Genomic DNA, 18,050 nt, shown 5'->3' on the forward strand with positions numbered 1-18,050 from the left:
GCAGCCACTGTGCCCAAACGCTGCTACTGTCCCATCAAATGCTCTCACTGTGCCCATTAAATGTTGCCACTGTGCCCATCAAATGCCGCCACTGTGCCCATCAAGCGCTGCAACTGTGCCCATCAAATGCTGCTACTGTACCATCAAACGCAGCCACTGTGCCCATCAAATGCTGCCAGTGTGCCCATCAAATGCAGCCACTGTGCCCATCAAATGCCACCACTGTGCCATCAAACGCTGCCACTGTGCCATCAAATGCTCCACTGTGCCATCAAATGCTCCACTGTGCCCATCGAATGCTGCCACTGTGCCCATCCAATGCTGCCACTGTGCCCATCAAATGCTGCCACTGTGCCCATCAAATGCCGCCACTGTGCCCATCCAATGCAGCCAATGATCCCCCCGGGCCCGCTTGCTCGCTGTCTGCCCGGCACTTACCCTGTCTCGGTGGGGCAGCGGGTGACGGCGAGTGGTGTCCTCCATGGGTCTTGTCCCCTCCTCTCCTCCTGTCCTCTTCTATAGGTGATAGGCGTCCAATCACACTGCCTGTCCTTTCAGCCATCAGGTGACGGGTAACAGACCCGAGCACCTGATTGGCGAAGAGGCGGTTCAGTGTTAGAAAAACGAATATTCATTCGCTGTTCTAACACACCTGGGTGAACTGCGAGCGCCAAGCATGGCGCTTGCGGGTCACCATTTTTGACGCCTATTAGAGCCTATGGCCCCCCGCTGCTGTAATTCAGGCTCCCAGCGCCCTGAATAGGGGGTGTCAACAGCGGCAGGGGGTGGCTGGAGAGAGGGGGCGGCACCCATGTGCCCTTATGGAAACACCGCCACTGAAGAGATGTCCAACTGATTTCAGAAAAAGTATATGGGACCAACTATATACACCTCCAATATATACAACTTCTTTACTTCCAGCTCCAGCAGAACTCTTGATCTCACTCCCCAGTACTTCATTTGCTTCTACAGAACTCCCTCTCCAGGACAACCTAGCACTGATATGTAGGCCTGATACTGACTCAGCCAGGCCCAAAGCAAATGACCTTTGCAGGCAGGGACCGCGGGCCCCTATGGTGTAGCAAAAAGTAGGTAGTCACAGTGCTAGCTGTCCATGTGGCTACTGAGCCCAGTACCACATCTTCAGGTCCTGCCAGTCCTCCTGGCTGCAGCTGCCTCTCTCTCCACTGCCCATGCCATCACAGTCCACTCCACTGGCTCTGCACCCATCCCAGACTGCTTGCTCCCAGTTCTCTGAGGCCTGAGAGGACTGGGAGCAAGCAGTCTGGGATATTAGTTATGAAGAAAGGTTGCAAGCACTGAACTTATTCTCTCTGGAGAAGAGACGCTTGAGAGGGGATATGATTTCAATTTACAAATACCATACTGGTGGTGACCCGACAATAGGGATAAAACTTTTTTTGTGGAAGGAAGTTTAATAAGACATGTGGCCACTCACTAAAATTAGAAGAAAACTGCAGTTAGACTTATCGGTAACTCTTTTTCTAGGAGTCTTCCAGGACAGCCTCTGAGACATAGGGCTCCTCCCTCCGGAACAGGAAACAGGTATACCAATTGTCTTAAAAGGTGGTCCTCCACAGGCGCATGTGCGAGGGACTCCAAGATAGCCGCGTAAGCCGGGAGCTCCTCACTACCCCAGCCAGCCGCCCTAGCGCCGTTTCAAGGCCAGCCGCGACCCCGTACACAGCGGGATCTGTTCGAGGAACTCAGCGGCATCCCATCCATGCCAGGCACAACAGCTAAAAGGGATCTGGGACCCCGATTTGAGGCCGGAGGAGTGCAGGCCGAATCCAAGATGGCGGCCGCACCTCAGACACGAGACACAGCATCAGGGGGAATACAGGACAACAGGCAAGTGATCGCTCCTGCTACATTGTCATATCCTCCTCCAGCGATCCCTTCACCCCTCCTAACCGCAGCCCCCTCAAATTATAACTCAGACATTCTGAATGATCACTCCCTGGCCACCCCCATGCTATCTCCTATGGGACATAACTCTAACCTCCAGCACACTATCAACACTATGGGAGGACCAGACACCGACATGCCCCAGAATGCTGGGGATCTCTTTCTCAAGTTATCTGACCTTTTGGAGAGGGGATTAGCTAACACAGCCCACAAAATCACAAATGACATTCACTCTGATTTCCAGAACCTGGGCACCAGAATAGAAGCGATTGAACAGAAACTTGATTATACAGTCGCAAAAACCAATCAAAACACTGATCACATTCAGATCATTCAGGAGCAGTTGGATGTAGCCTTAAATAGGATCGATGATTTGGAAAACCGATCGAGGAGGGAGAACTTTAGGGTCAGAGGCATTCCAGAATCTTGCACAGATGTCCCTACAGCGGTGCAAGATTTGATCAAAACCTGTTATTTCTACACACAAGCTGGAATTAGACAGAGCCCACAGATCGCTGGGACCCCCCAGGAAGGATGGGTCCCCCAGGGATGTAGTGGTGAAGCCGCACTACTACAGAGTGAAAGAGGACATTATGAAGCTTTCCCACCAGCAACCGCACATCTCCTTTCAAGGCCACGATGTTCAAATATTTGTGGACATTGCGCCTATGACGATACAAAAACGCAGAGCCCTCAAACCACTATTACTAATCCTGACGCAGAAGGAAATTAGATACTAGTGGGCTTTCCCCTTTGCTTTAAAATTCACCTACAAAGGCAAAACCCACTCATTCACCAATCTGTCTGAAGGAGAACGGGTCCTACTTTCACTGAAGCTTATATCTCAGGACTCAGAGATGGACACGTCAAATACACAATCCGGATCCTACGAGAGACCTACTCCGACCAGCCCAGTTTCCCCATTATGGAAAACTACAAAAAGCAGACGCTTGACGGAACCGCTGCCCACCTGATTCCGACAAGTGTTTCCAGGTTTTCATACGACGTACTCATCAGTGACTAATCCAGGACGCTAATAACCCTAATAACCCTACTTACTGAGATGAGGGCCCCCCAGACTCCCCCACAGGTTTCGTAAGTCCGATTTACGGACCCATCAGGGTTAATGGAATCCCCCCACCTCCAATACATATTCTGACTCTGAAACCTCGGACCTGATAGGTCTCACCGATCCACAAGAATGTCTCTATACACAATGCAAGCACTTCTGCTGGATCTTTGGATCCTAATCAAGCGGGTCGAAATACCATTGCTCCCCCCCCTTCTTCAAAAGGTTTACCCTGTCCTCTATCTCGCAACTTGACAACAAGCAACAGAAATCGAGTTCTTCGACCCTCCTCCCCTCTTGGACTTCTTCAACACCGGCTGGTAGATTTGGAGACCAGGAGTCGGACATGATAGAACCCTGCGAAGATTTCTCCAAAGACTCTAGGGGGACATGCAGAGGACTTTTTAGAGGATTTCTTCCTCGTTCCCCTAACAACCTAGGGATAGGAATATCTATCCCCTAGTAGATTGAGATGCATCACTTCTCGTAATCCTCCCCCTCTTCCCTCCCGCTCATCCCCCATTCCCCTCCTTTTACCTCCCCACCTCTACCTTCACCCCTCTTTCCCCCATACCTCCCCAAGGCTTCTTAGGCCTACTGTAAGAATAATACTGCCGGCTGGCTTTGACTCACACAGTTTACAATGTTATAGTTTTTAATTGGTTTTCATCACAAGGTTATGAAAAGTATTTTATACAGGTTGACCAATTGGGTTGGCACTGACTGGGGTAGCAGTCATGCGCCTCCATCCATCCCACGATAATGGATTCCCCATTGTCGGGAGATGGACAGTTAGCCCCCTTGGAGGGCTACTATTGTTTAATTTTTTGCGTCATTGGGAGGCACTTTTCGCCCTCCCGATGCCACAGGTCCTTTTTGGGCCACTTTGCACGACAGCATCCGCAGTTTCTTTTTCTCTGTTTTTCCTTTCTTCTGTTCTTCTCTTCTAACCCTGTCTTTTTTTGTGCCAGTCCACAGGTCATGCGGCTACGCTCCCCTCCTTCAGGTTCCAGGTCCTGCTTCACACCTCGAAAAGAAACTTTCCACAACAACCCAGAGGAGGTAAAAAATACTAACTCTCACATGCTTCCCCTACTCAGCCAATATGCCAAGTAACACCGTGCCCCTTACATCATTTTAAATTAACGTCACACAATGCCCAAGGTCTAAACTTAGCGGTAAAGAGGCGTAAATTATTCCAGTCTTATCATGCACAAAAAATGGCGGTAGTCATGATCCAAGAAACACATTTCTCATCAAGATATAACCCGACATTTTTACATGCTCAATATCCCCTATTCTTCCTAGCTAACGCGGAAGATAAGACCAGAGGTGTGGCAATACTATTTGCGAAAAATTGTAAATTCAAGCCCAGTCTGGTGCACAGAGGCCCAGAGGGTAGATTCATTATGGTAAAGGGTAAAATAGATGAGTGCTTATACTCGTTCATATCATATTACTCCCCCAACAAGGGTCAGACAAAATTCTTTCAAGCAATGTTTCAAACTCTAAGCCCCCTATTAGAAGGAACGGTAATATTCAGAGGTGACTCTAATGTCGCTTTCGACCCTGGTCTAGATAAATCTAAACCTCTATCCGCACAATCAGTCCGCCCCTAAAAAATAAGTTCTAAGATTGCGAAACTTATTTATCAACAAGGCTTAGCCGATATCTGGAGAGACATAACCCCACAAAGAGAGATTTTACACATTATTCAAACCCACACAGAACACCCACTCCAGCTTTGACCACATCCTCCTGTCAGCGATCCATATCCCTTATGTGGTCAAGGCCTATATTAAGGACACAGCCTTATCAGACCATGCCATGGTGGTCATCACCTTACAGGGCAGTTCCCACAAACCACCCACTATCCAGTGGAGACTCAATGACACTATCCTTAATTACCCTATTTCAGTGATAGAGATTGAGAGGGAATTGAAAGATTACTTTTTGCGGAATGATGTGGAGGCAATCTCAGCGGAGACTCTATGGGCCGCTCATAAAGCTACCATGCGGGGAAAACTCATTCAAATGTCTTCTCAATGGAAGAAAGAACAAATAGCGGAGATAGAGAAACTCGAGAGGGACTTCAAGGCCCTATGTAAACAACACAAAAGGGACCCTTCTAAGGTCCAAATAGCACAATTAGACACAGCTAGAATAGCTTTAAACTTAGCTCATACAGTAAGGGCCGAGAGATCCTTGAAATGGAATAATGCGAAATTCTACTTTCAGAGAGACAAGATGAGTACGCTATTAGCAAGAAAGCTCTCTCCCAAATTCACTAGCTTCACACTCCCAAACCTCAGACTACAGGATGGCTCCACAACACTTAACCCTCCAAAAATTCTGCAAGCATTTCAGTCTTTTTATTCTAACCTATATCAGAAAAATGACTCTATGTCAGAATCTTCCATGAAATCATTCCTAGATGATCTTAATATACCAACTCTAAGTAAAGACCATGTAGACCTCATGGAAGCACCCTTCTCCACAGAAGAAACATTGGATGTAATTAAAAATTTAAAAGGGGGTTCATCTCCCGGCCCCGATGGATTCTCCAATCAATATTACAAAACTTTTGCGAATACCTTAGCACCCCATATTATCAAATTCTTCAACTCCAAAAGGGCAGGGGCACCTCTAGAACCACAACTAAATATGGCTTTCATCTCTGTCATCCCCAAACCCGACAAGGATCCATCTTTAGTTGAGAACTACAGACCAATATCGCTGATTAATAACGATTTGAAAATACTTACTAAAATCCTAGCTAACAGAATTAACTCCTTCATCAACCAATATATAAACAAAGACCAAGTAGGCTTTATACCAGGACGACAGTGCCTGGATCAAGTTAGAAGGGCGGTCCATATTGTCTCATTACTACAATCGGGTTGGGATGGAGGCCCACACAGGAAGGCTTATTACTGTCGTTGGACCTTCAAAAGGCCTTCGACTCCCTGTCATGGTCATACCTATTCACAGTCCTGGGACGTTGGGGATTTGGGGAAAAGTACCCTGAAAGCTCTATACTCCACTCCTAGTGCCAAGGTCAAACTACACGGATTCTATTCGGATCCCATTCAAATAACCAGGGGTACCAGACAGGGGTGCCCCCTATCCCCTCTGATATTTGCATTGGCTATAGAGGTTCTGGCCATTGCAATTAGGTCTAACCAAAACATTAAAGGTGTGAATTGTGGTTCGTACACCCACAAGTGCGCCCTTTTTGCAGATGACATCCTTCTATTTGTCACATCCCCAACTACCTCTCTACCCAATATATGCAAACTCTTAAAAACATTTGGATCCTTGTCGGGTCTACGGGTCAACATGGACAAATCCCAGGTATTAAACATTTCACTTCAAGAGGCAGAAGTAGACAGGCTCAAGCCTTCATTCAAATTTAAATGGAGCGACTCCGATATCTGGGGATAAACCTCACCCCCAAGTTTGAGCGGCTTTTTCAAGCCAATTTCCCTCCCATGTTCCGCAAATTAGAATCTGACATCCTATCCTGGTCCCATCACAATATATCCTGGCTAGGCAGAATATATTCTATCAAAATGACTTTATTGCCCAAGCTCCTCTATTTGTTTAGGTTGCTCCCGATAGACATTAGAAAACACCATCTCAAATCACTCCAAGGGAAGATCATAAAATTCATATGGGGTAAAAAAGGATACAGGCTAGCCCCAAAACCAGGGGGGACTAGGTCTGCCAGACCTATATAGCTACTACCAAGCAGCCAGACTGGCCCAACTCTGAATGGTATATTTCAGAGTTGAGAAACCCGATTGGATAAATATTGAGAGACAAGCTGTCCCGACACACACCATAGACTACCTCCTCTGGTGCTCCATGAAATCAAGGCCCTCCATATTAGCTCCGGCATTGTCCCAATCCTTTAAATTATGGGACACCGTGAAACATTTACCAGCACTGACCTCAATCATCCACCCCCTAGACCACATTTTCCATAATCCCCGATTTGGACCGGGCATGGACATCAAGTCCTTCCAATGGTGGCTGGACAAGGGGTTGTATCGTATTGGCCACTTTTTTACTCCCTCGGGTCCAATTACGTTGAAGCACTGTATAGATAAACTTGAACTCCCAGGCTCAGAGAGATTCAGATTCATCCAGATCTCTCACTTCCTCTCCTCACTAACGAAGGGACAGGCGCACCCTATGGAATTCACACAATATGAGTGCTGGTGCGGCCAAGCTTTAGACATAAAGGGGGGCATATCTCTCATATATGCGTCTCTTGTGGAACCCACCACCAAATTTTCTTACATGGAGGCGTGGGAGAGGGACCTGCAGGAGACCTGGAACCTGAAGGAGTGGCATCGGAGGGGAACTGGAGCCTTTCAAGGTATCTTAAATATTTCATTAATAGAAGCTAACCTAAAAGTGTTAATGAGATGGTATCTAGTACCCTCCAGACAAGCGACTATGTTTTCTTCTGCTTCTCCGTTATGCTTCAGAGGTTGTCAAGCTCAGGGCTCCATGATTCATATCTGGTGGGATTGTCCGAGATTAAGAGGTTTCTGGAACAAAATATTCACCATGATTCGAAAAGTCTCGGGTCTTCCTATTGTGAAATCTCCCTAAGTGGCATTACTCAATGCCCCAATTCCTAAGACAGCGAAACATTCACAAAAGTTGATATCCTTTATGTTGATAGGTGCTAAAACCACCATAGCTAAGGCATGGAAGCAAGATTTCGTGGATCATGTCCCAAGAAAAACTGGTCAGTTCTATGACGGACACCACTAAATCATTCGAGGCAACATGGGAGCCCTGGGCTAGGCATATAGGCATTCACCTTACCCCTGGTATACAAACGGTATGGACAAGCTAGTAGAAAACCGGACCGGGCACAACTATATTCAACCATCCTAGCTTTCTATCTCTCTCTTCTTTCCTTCTTCTCTGTCCTTTCTTTCTGCTAATATAGTGATCTGAAATCACAACAGCAGTGTATCAGTAATATTTCCCTTACTAGTCCACAATGGAGTAGAAATTCTTAAGTCAACATAAGATTTTGAATAGTGAGTTGAAGACATGGATTTAAAACGGATTATTACCAGTTAGATAGGAGCTGCTGGAGAGGACCGTTTACTTATCTAGCAGTTCCTACTTTTACCCCAGGGACTTTTGCAGGTCCTTGGGCGCGGGGCCAGTAGGGGTCCCGGGGTAGCCAAAACTCTTTCCCTGGAGATGGGGGGGCACCTGACACACTGTGAACCCATTAGGGGTGTTGGGAGTGCCAACCCACTCAGGGAACATAAGATTCCGCTTTCCCTACTGCTCCAATAGCATTTATAAGTTGTTTTGAATGATTGATTAATATTTTTGTACATTTCAAATGTTACTCCCTATTTGTACGGGATTTGTCAGTATACCTTTGGATTTAATTACAATGTACTGCACTGCTCTTTAATAAAGCTTTTTTCAAAAAAAAAGGTGGTCCTCCAGGCCTCCCTCTTCAGTTTACCACTTCAGAACTACTGGAAGGCTCTGAAAGACATAATACACTAACACCACGTCAGTACATAACTCCAACACCAGTAAAATACAAAACACCGAGTGGGAAACCAAACCACGCTGTCCTGGAATACTCCTAGAAAAAGAGTTAAGTCTAACTCCGGTTTTCTCCTTTCGTCTTCCAGGACAGCCTCTGAGATGATAAGCAAGAAACTTACTTTGTCAGGGCGGGACCACTGCCCGGAGGACCTTTTGTCCAAATGTCTGCTCTTTGTCAGACAATAAATGCCTAGCAAACGTTGACTAGCTGGACCATGTTGCTGCCTTGCAGATGACCTCCAGAGAGGCTTCGGCCCTCTCTGCCCATGAAACCGAGACTGCCCTGGTGGAATGTGCCTTAACTAATGGTGCTTGTCTACCTTCCAACTTATAGGCTTCTATGATTGCCATTCTTATCCATCTAGCGATGGTAGATTTAGAGGCCCTGCAACCCTTGAGAGCCCCCGAAAAATTAACAAAAAGAGAGTCTGAGTTCCTAAAACCTCTAGTGACTTCTAAATAAACTAAAAGGCTTCTCTTAACATCTAATAAACTTAAAGATTCCTCCTTATCTGCTTCTCAGGTGGAACGGAAAGTCGGCAGGACATGTCCTGAGTTCTATGGAACGTAGATGCTACCTTAGGGAGAAAACTGGGATTTGTCTTAAGAACGATCCTATCCTCCCGAATCAGCAAAAATGGCTCCTGAATAGAAACAGCCTGCAAATCACTCACCCTTCTGGTTGACGTGATAGCTATCAGAAAAAGTGTTTTGAGTACCACCCATTTTAGCATAGCTTTCTCCAGGGGTTCGAAGGGACAACCAGTAAGTGCTCTGAGGACCAAGGCTAGATCCCAAGAGGGACAGGCTGTAACCCTCACTGGACTGGACCTCGCCAGGGCCTTGAAGAAATTCCTAACAAATTGATTTTGCTGAAGTGAGGTCCGCAGGAAAATACTCAAGGCTTTCAATGTACTAACAGAAAGGCCCAGTTCTACACCTGTCTGGAGGAAATCCAGGACTGCCGGAATTCCAGGATGACTCAGCCGCGGCTCTACCAACCAGGAATTAAATCTTTTCCATACCTTGACATAAATTGCCCTGGCACTCGAGAAGAGTTCTAATTACTCTATCTGAAAACCCCTGCGCTCTCAACAGCTGTTCCTCAGATACCAGGCTGATAGTCTGAGGCTCTCTATCTGAAGGTGTAGAATTAAGCCCTGGGAAATTAAATCCTCTCTGACCGGGAGGGGTAAAGGAGGACAAATGGCCAGTCTCTTCAGGATGGCAAACCAGGGCCTCTTTGGCCAAAATGGCCCCACTAGGATGAGATCCATCGATTTTGCCAAAAATCTTTGAAGGACCAGAATCATCCTTAACGAGACTACTGACACAATCGGGGCATAGTGGCTTCTCCCAATTGGGGCCTAACTTAGTCCCACATACAGCACATTTTTTCCTAGGCAGCTGTGTCTGAGTCCTGTCTTGGGCTTTAACCTGAAAACCAAACAGAAAAGACAAGAGGACAAACTACCGTTAGAATGCCTCCCTGACCCACACCACCACTGTGCTAGGGTCAGCCTAGGAAGTGCCCAGCCCATCACCTTAGGTTCCCCACCCAGGGAGGGAGATACTTGGGTCCCAAGAACAATGACCCCCAGTGTAAGGAATGGTCCACCCTCACCACCTTACCTAGGAGGTGCCGGAGCCAACAGAACCGGAGTCTATTGCTTGTACAGCTGTCTCCATGTTCCCTGGTGTCTTGTGCAGCCTTGCTGAGCCTTGTACACCGCTCCGGATGCCTGTGTATCCACCGCTGCGCCTCAGAGACCAGAACCATGCCCCTGACGACGTGGTTCCGCCGGAAATACCTCGCGTCACTTCCGCATGCTGGAACGCAGAAGCCCCGCCCCCTACACCGCACGCTGAGATTGGAAGATAGCCAGCACTCCAGAGCCCTGAGGTCACCGGCATGGCCAACTGAGCGTCTCTCGCTCGCCGGCCAGGAATCGCCTGATTACACAGGTGCAGGTACGGTGCTTGTAGGGGGACGTGGCTGTAGTCACCCGGGGTCCAGCTCTCTCTGAGCTAGCGGCAGAGCTAGCACCTCACTCTTCCCCAGCAGGACAGAGGGGTGCCCAGGCAGAGGAGAGTCAATGCCAGGGGCTCTTCACAGGACGGTCCTGAGACATGGAGCTCCCTTGGTTCCTTAGCGTGCTCCTTCCTGTCCGGCAGGAAACACAATAACTGAAGAGGGAGGCCTGGAGGACCACCTTTTAAGACAATTGGTATATGTGTTTGCTGTCCCAGAGGGGGGAGCCCTATGTCTCAGAGGCTGTCCTGGAAGACGAAAGGAGAAAAGAGGTTTAATCTTAAACTGCGTAGAGGGTTCTTTACTGTAAGAGTGGCAATGATGTGGAATTCCCTTCCACAGGCGGTGGTTTCAGCGGGGGGCACCTGAGCGACCACAACATACATGGATATACAATGTAATACTTACCTATAATCACACACATAGGTTGGACTTGATGGACTTGTGTCTTTTTTCAACCTCACCCACTATGTAACTATGTAACCTGCGGGCCAAGGACCGACATGTTGGGTGCCAACGGGAGGATGGTAGGGGAAGAGTAGACACATGCCCGCTCCTCCTCCATTTTTTGCTGTGACCCGGAAAGCGACATCTGTGATGCCACTTCCGGGTCACCTGGTCACTTTCCCAAGCTAGCATATCTGGGAGGCAGTGGAGCACAGAGGAGACATGCAGAGTCTTTATGTCATGTCTCATTAAAGAGAACCTGTCACCTAAAAATCATTACATAGGTGACTTTTTGCAGGGGTCATGTTGCACACAATTTTACACAGTACATATACCAACTCATATGAATGAGCAGGTGTACGTCTATAAGAGTTTAAATGCATTAAAGGTTACTTTTTATGTATGTATGGATGGATCTTGTTGTCAGTAAAAACTTGCATACATTTTATACACCCATGTACATGGGGTTCTATCTGTGTCATGATTGCCTGATAGCTGTTGTTAGACATAATGACTACAAATCTAAGGTAAATTCTAACAGCTATCAAAGAAAATTAGCCACTGACAGTTGGACGGGGAGTCTGAAACCCAATGAGTTGCAGCTCTTACCTTCATATATCCTTCACATTATTGGCCATTCTGACCTTAAAAAAAAAGTCAGAAATCCTGCAACATTTCTCTTTTTTTCTCTTTGTTGCAATGTTCTGTCGGTGTTTCATATGGTCTGGTACGTTATGGTGCTTGAGTCTTTAAGGCTAGGTTCACATATACACTCACTGGCCACTTTATTAGGTACATCTTGCTAGTACCGGGTTGGACCCCCGTTTGCTTTCAGAACTGCCTTAATTCTTCATGCCATAGATTCAACAAGGTGTCGGAAACATTCCTCAGAGACTTTGGTCCATATTGACATGATAGCATCACACAGTTGCTGCAGATTTGTCGGCTGCACATCCATGATGCAAATCTCCCGTTCCATCACATCCCAAAGGTGCTTTATTGGATTGAGATCTGGTAACTGTGGAGGCCATTGGAGTACAGTGACCTCATTGTCATGTTCAAGAAACCAGTTTGAGATGATTTTAGATTTGTGACATGGTGCATTATCCTGCTGGAAGTAGCCATCAAAAGATGGGTACATTGTAGTCATAAAGGGATGGACATGGTCAGCAACAATACCCAGGTAGGCCGTGGCATTTAAACAATGCTCAATTGGTACTAAGGGACCCAAAGTGTGCCAAGAAAATATCCCCCACCCCATTACACCACCACCAGCCTGAACCGTTGATACAAGGCAGGATGGATCCATGCTTTCATGTTGTTTACGCAAAATTCTGACCCTACCATCTGAATGTCGCAGGTGAAATCGAGACTCATCAGACTAGGAAAGGTTTTTCCAATCTTTTATTGTCCAATTTTGGTGAGCCTGTGTAAATTTTAGCTGCAGTTTCCTGTTCTTAGCTAACAGGAGTGGCAACCAGTGTGGTCTTCTGCTGCTGTAGCTCATCTGTTTCAAGGTTCGATTTGTTATGCATTTAGAGAAGGTATTCTGCATACCTTGGTTATAACGAGTGGTTATTTGAGTTACTGTTGCCTATCTATCATCTTAAAAAAAGTCTGCCCATTCTCCTCTGACATCAACTTGGCATTTTCCTCCACACAGCTGCCGCTCACTGGATATTTTCTCTTTTTTACACCATTCTCTGTAAACCCTAGAGATGATTGTGTGTGAAAATCCCAGTAGATCAGCAGTTTTTGAAAAACTCAGACCAGTCTGTCTGGCTCCAACAACTATGCCATGTTCAAAGTGACTTCCCCACGTCTAGATGCCTAAATGCATTGAGTTGCTGCCATGTCATTGGCTGATCAGCAATTTGTGTTACCAAGCAACAGGTGAACAGGTGTACCTAATAAAGTGACTGGTGAGTATATGTGAATGTGGGAATGTGTGTAAATCGCATGCATTCCCAAACCTGCAGGCAAACCACACTGCTAACTAGCAGACGCATGGGGCTGCCATTAATTCTTAATGACACCCCCATGCATCTGAAAACGCAATGCCTTTTCCGATACGGGAAATCGCAGGGTGCAACAGCACCCGCTGTGATTTTAAAAAGCTGCATTTCAGAGAGCGAATGCGCGGCAGCTCCACCACGGCCCTACGGTGATCACCGGACCTAACAGAGTGGGCACAGACACTGAAAACCTGGCTCAATTTGTGGGGGAGATCTCCCGGAATCTGTGGGGCAAAATGGCGCAAGCCAGAAGAAGCTTAAACGGCCAGATGACCGCGGCGCCCGGCCCGGTCAGCTATGCTAAGATGGCGGCGGCAGCACGAGGCACACACAGCACAGGGGAAGAAGACGACTTAGTTGCAGATCAGGATGTTCGGTCCCCACTGTCACCAGGTACCGATTTCCCTCCTCTGCCTATGGGAGCTTCTCCTGCTTCCACAGAATCCCTGCTAGGCAGGTTACAGGGTGGTCCCCCCTCCACTCCTATGCTGGACCCGCACACAGGCCTGTTACTGTCTCACGAGGATTCTAACATCTCCCCTGTCACCACAGACTTTCCTTTCATGATGGAGGCTTTCTCCCACCTGCTCTCTCAGAGCCTGGCCAGAAATGCTGATCACATCACCTCCTCCATACATGCTGATCTGCAGCAATTAGGGCAGCGTATGGATTTCATTGAAAAGAGAGCTGATCAAGCTGCCGCCCGTATAAATCAAAACTCAGACAGAATTCAAGATATACAAGAACAACTGGACACCGCTCTTGCGAAAGTCGATGACCTCGAAAATCGCTCAAGATGCTACAATTTTAGAATTCGGGGCCTACCTGAAACTGAGAAGGATGTTAGTGCAGCAGTAAAAACCCTGATGAAGGATCTCATCCCAGATATAGCTGAACATCGCACAGAACTTGATAGGGCGCACAGAGCGCTACAACCTTCCCGCTCAGATGGTCTCCCAAGAGACATTATTGTGAAACCCCACTATTTTGCTATCAAGGAAGAAATTATGAGGAGAGCAAGGGGAACAGAACATCTAAAGTTACGGGGCCACAAAATTCAAATATTTGCAGACTTGTCACCCTATACGGTGCAGAAGAGACGTTCTCTGAAACCTTTATTACATCTGCTTACAGAGAGAGCTCCAAAGAAAGCATCCCACCCTGAAGTCCTTGGATCCTTAGGGACACTTCTGAAGTTCCGGGTTTTCACTTCTCCCTTTGACCCGTAGGCCTATGAGAACAGCTCCTTAGGCCCTACCATTTACTAAGAATTGACTGCAGCGTAGTCTACCTTGGCTTTGGACAGACAAGATGCTCACGCATTGCAGAGCATGAGACCCACATTTCAATAGGGGTAGAATCGGTTGGTGGGTGGGGGGAGGGGGGGGTAGAACATACTTCGACCCCTACAGGGTCTGGGTTGAGGTGGAGGGTGATTGGTTGTTATCCGGATGTATTGTTCTATTAATGATTATGGGTGATGACATTTCAGCCAGCATACATATGCAGATGAGGTCCATTGGTTAATATTATTTGGGTGACACACACTGCTGGGAATGGAAGCACCGCATATATGTTTTTGGCTTGTGTGGGGATTTTAGATGGGGGGCTGACCTCCCCCTCCTGGCCTCTCCTGCAGTGGGGCGGGACATGGGGGGGAGGGCTCTCCCTCGCAGGGAGCGGGTGATATAATACAGTGAAGGTTTGTATTTTATGTATGATGTTCTGATTACCGTTAGACCGGTTTTGGTCTCAGTTCGCTAGTTCACTTTAAATGGTTATGTAACTCAGGTGATGGGGTCGTGGTGGTTGCAATGCGCCCCTTGTAGGTACCGGGAAGGCATTTTTGCCCCTGGATCCAGGGCTGACTTCCCCACTAGTAGGGGGACGGCACCCATGGGGTAGAAGGTTTAGAATGTCCGGTACGTTCTGCCTCGGGAATGGGGGAGGGGGTCTGGGGACTCCCGAGTTAACGGTTTAGATATTTATCACGCAGCAATTGATAAGAGCGACACAATATTGCTTATTATAACGAATACCATTTCTCTCCTTCTCTTTTTCACCTCTTTCTTCTACTTCCTGATCTCTATACTTCCGATAGAATACAGGTCTTGGATCCACAAATCGTCTCTCCTTCCAGGTCCCGCATTGGTTCGAGTCACTTTGCCACCACCATGTGCAACAGATCCTCCCGACCAACTAGGTAAGACTCTCTATACAATCATAGCACCACTAGGTACACCTCATGATTGGACAGTCTAATGCTACCCCATCTCTTAAGATTATTTCCAATAACACCCAGGGGTTAAACTCGCCCATTAAGCGTAAGAAGATATTTCAACTTTATAAATCCATGCATGCTGACATTCTCTTCTTACAAGAGACTCATTTCCCCATATCATACCAACCTAAATTTTTACATCACCATTATCCCCAATTTTTCTTATCCTCCGCGCCTACCAAAACGAAGGGCGTAGCAATCTGCTTCGCTAAACACATTAATATTTCCCAGTCAGAAGTGATCACTGATCCACAGGGTCGTTATATCCTGGTATCGGGACATATCAACGGGGAATTTTATACTTTTGTATCGTACTATGCCCCGAACAAGGGACAGAAAAAATTTTTTGAATCATTGATGATCAAGCTACGACCTCATTTAAAAAGGTACAATCTTCTTCGGAGGGGATACGAATGTTGCTTTTGATTTTTCATTGGGACTATCTGGTTCTGGTAAACCTAAACCCAAGCGTCCTTCTAGGCAAAGTGTCCAAATAGCCGAAATATTTCAAGAGGCGGGTTTCATTGATATCTGGAGGGAAACTAACCCTCACGTAAAAGATTACACACATTATTCTGCACCCCACAGATCATACGCCAGGATTGACCATATTTTTACGCGCTCATATTCGGTCCCCTTGATACTGAAATCCAAGATTGTAGACTCACCCATATCGGACCACTCGATGGTTACTTTAAGTTTCAAAAAGCCATCAGGGCGTAATAACCCCCAAGATGGAGACTACAGGAATCCATACTAAGTGACCCTATTCAGTGCACAATATTAGAAAACTCCATTAAGGAATATTTTCAAGTTAACACGACTTCAGATGTTTCACCTGAAGTGATTTGGGCAGCGCACAAACCAGCGATCAGGGGGAAGATAAAGCAAATGGCAGCGAAACTAAAGGCGGAACTCAGGGCAGACACATTAAAACAATCTGAAGAATTTAAGGTTCTAGCTAGGGCACATAAAAGGGCACCCACTGTAGATTCTCTAGCAAAGCTGGATAGGGCTAGAGCTCTCCTCAATCTTACTCTGACCACTACGGCAGAAAAACATCTCAGGTGTACGGGAGCAAAATTTTACAGTCAAAAAGATAGGATAGGCTCAAGATTAGCGGTTAAGATAAGTCCGAAACATCGGGCATTAGCATTTCCTAAAATTAAGCTCCAATCAGGGGATTTAACACAAAACCCAAGTAAGATCATGGAGGAATTTTTTACCTTCTTCCGTAATCTGTATAAGTCTAAATCATCTGCGGGAGGTGAGCTTAGGCAGGAGTTCCTTAACTCCCTAACCCTACCAGCACTAACACAGTCACATAGGGATCTAATGGAGGAGCCCTTCACTCAGGAAGAAGTTCTTGAAACCATGAACTCATTGAAGCTTGGATCCTCTCCTGGCCCAGATGGGTTCTCCAACGGTTATTACAAGAAATTTGGACCTACGCTAGTTCCACACTTAACGAAATTCCTGAACGCTCTTAGAGAAGGGGGACCACTGGGTTCGGAATTGAATGCTGCGTACATAACAGTAATCCCCAAGCCAGGGAAGGATCCAAGTGAAATTGGGAACTATCGACCTATTTCCCTAATTAATAACGACATTAAAATTCTAACGAAGATCTTAGCAAATAGAATGTCCAGCTTCGTTGCGTCCTATATTCACCAGGTGAATACCTGGCAGACAGGGGACGGATCAAATTAGACGGACCACTGATATAGTTTCTCTTCTTCATTTGAGCTGGGATGGGGGATCACCACAAAAAGGATTTATTCTATCAATCGACCTACATAAAGCGTTCAACTCTATTGACTGGGCATACCTGTCTGATATTCTGCAAAGGTGGGGTTTCGGTAGCATTTTCCTAAATATAATCAAATCTGTGTACTCAAACCCTTCGGCGCAAGTCCGCCTAATGGGCTAAACATTCAGGCATTTAAGTGGTGGACAGACAAAGGACTCTACAGAATAGGACACTATCTAACAGTGACGGGTCCCATTAATCTGAATTATTGTAAACGAACATTGGAAATGCCTGATTCTGAGAGGTTCAGATTTAACCAAATCTCTCACTTCATACAATCAATTTGGAACAACAAACTTGTGGCTCCCTCGATTACACCATACGAACATTGGTGCTCTAACCTCGATGGACCAAAAGGGGGGATCTCGATAATATACACAGCACTCATGTCTAATTCGGACAAACCAACATATGCCAGGACCCGGGAGGAGGACTTGAGTGGATCTTGGACTTCAGTGGACTGGTTCAGAGGATGGAACCGCTCATTTAAAGGTATTTGCAATATCTCTCTGATAGAGGCTAGCATAAAGGTGATGGCAAGATGGTACTATGTACCTGCTAGGTTGGCTATGTTTTATCCTGGGACTTCTCCAACATGCTTTAGAGATTGCAAACTGGAAGGCACTATGATACACGTATGGTGGACTTGCCCACGTATTAGAACCTTCTGGAAGAAAATATTCCATATGATGGGCAGCATACTGAGTATACGGATATCACCTGACCCAACTGTAGCATTACTCAATCATACCATACCGGATTTACCTAAAAGTTCCCAGAAGTTAGCCTTCTTTATTCTATTGGGAGCAAAACTTACCATAGCAAAGGCCTGGAAAAGGCATACAGTGTCCTTTCAATGTTGTAAAAGA

The sequence above is a fragment of the Aquarana catesbeiana genome, linkage group LG09 (assembly GCF_042186555.1).
Source record: "Aquarana catesbeiana isolate 2022-GZ linkage group LG09, ASM4218655v1, whole genome shotgun sequence".
NCBI classification, from domain to species: domain Eukaryota; kingdom Metazoa; phylum Chordata; class Amphibia; order Anura; family Ranidae; genus Aquarana; species Aquarana catesbeiana.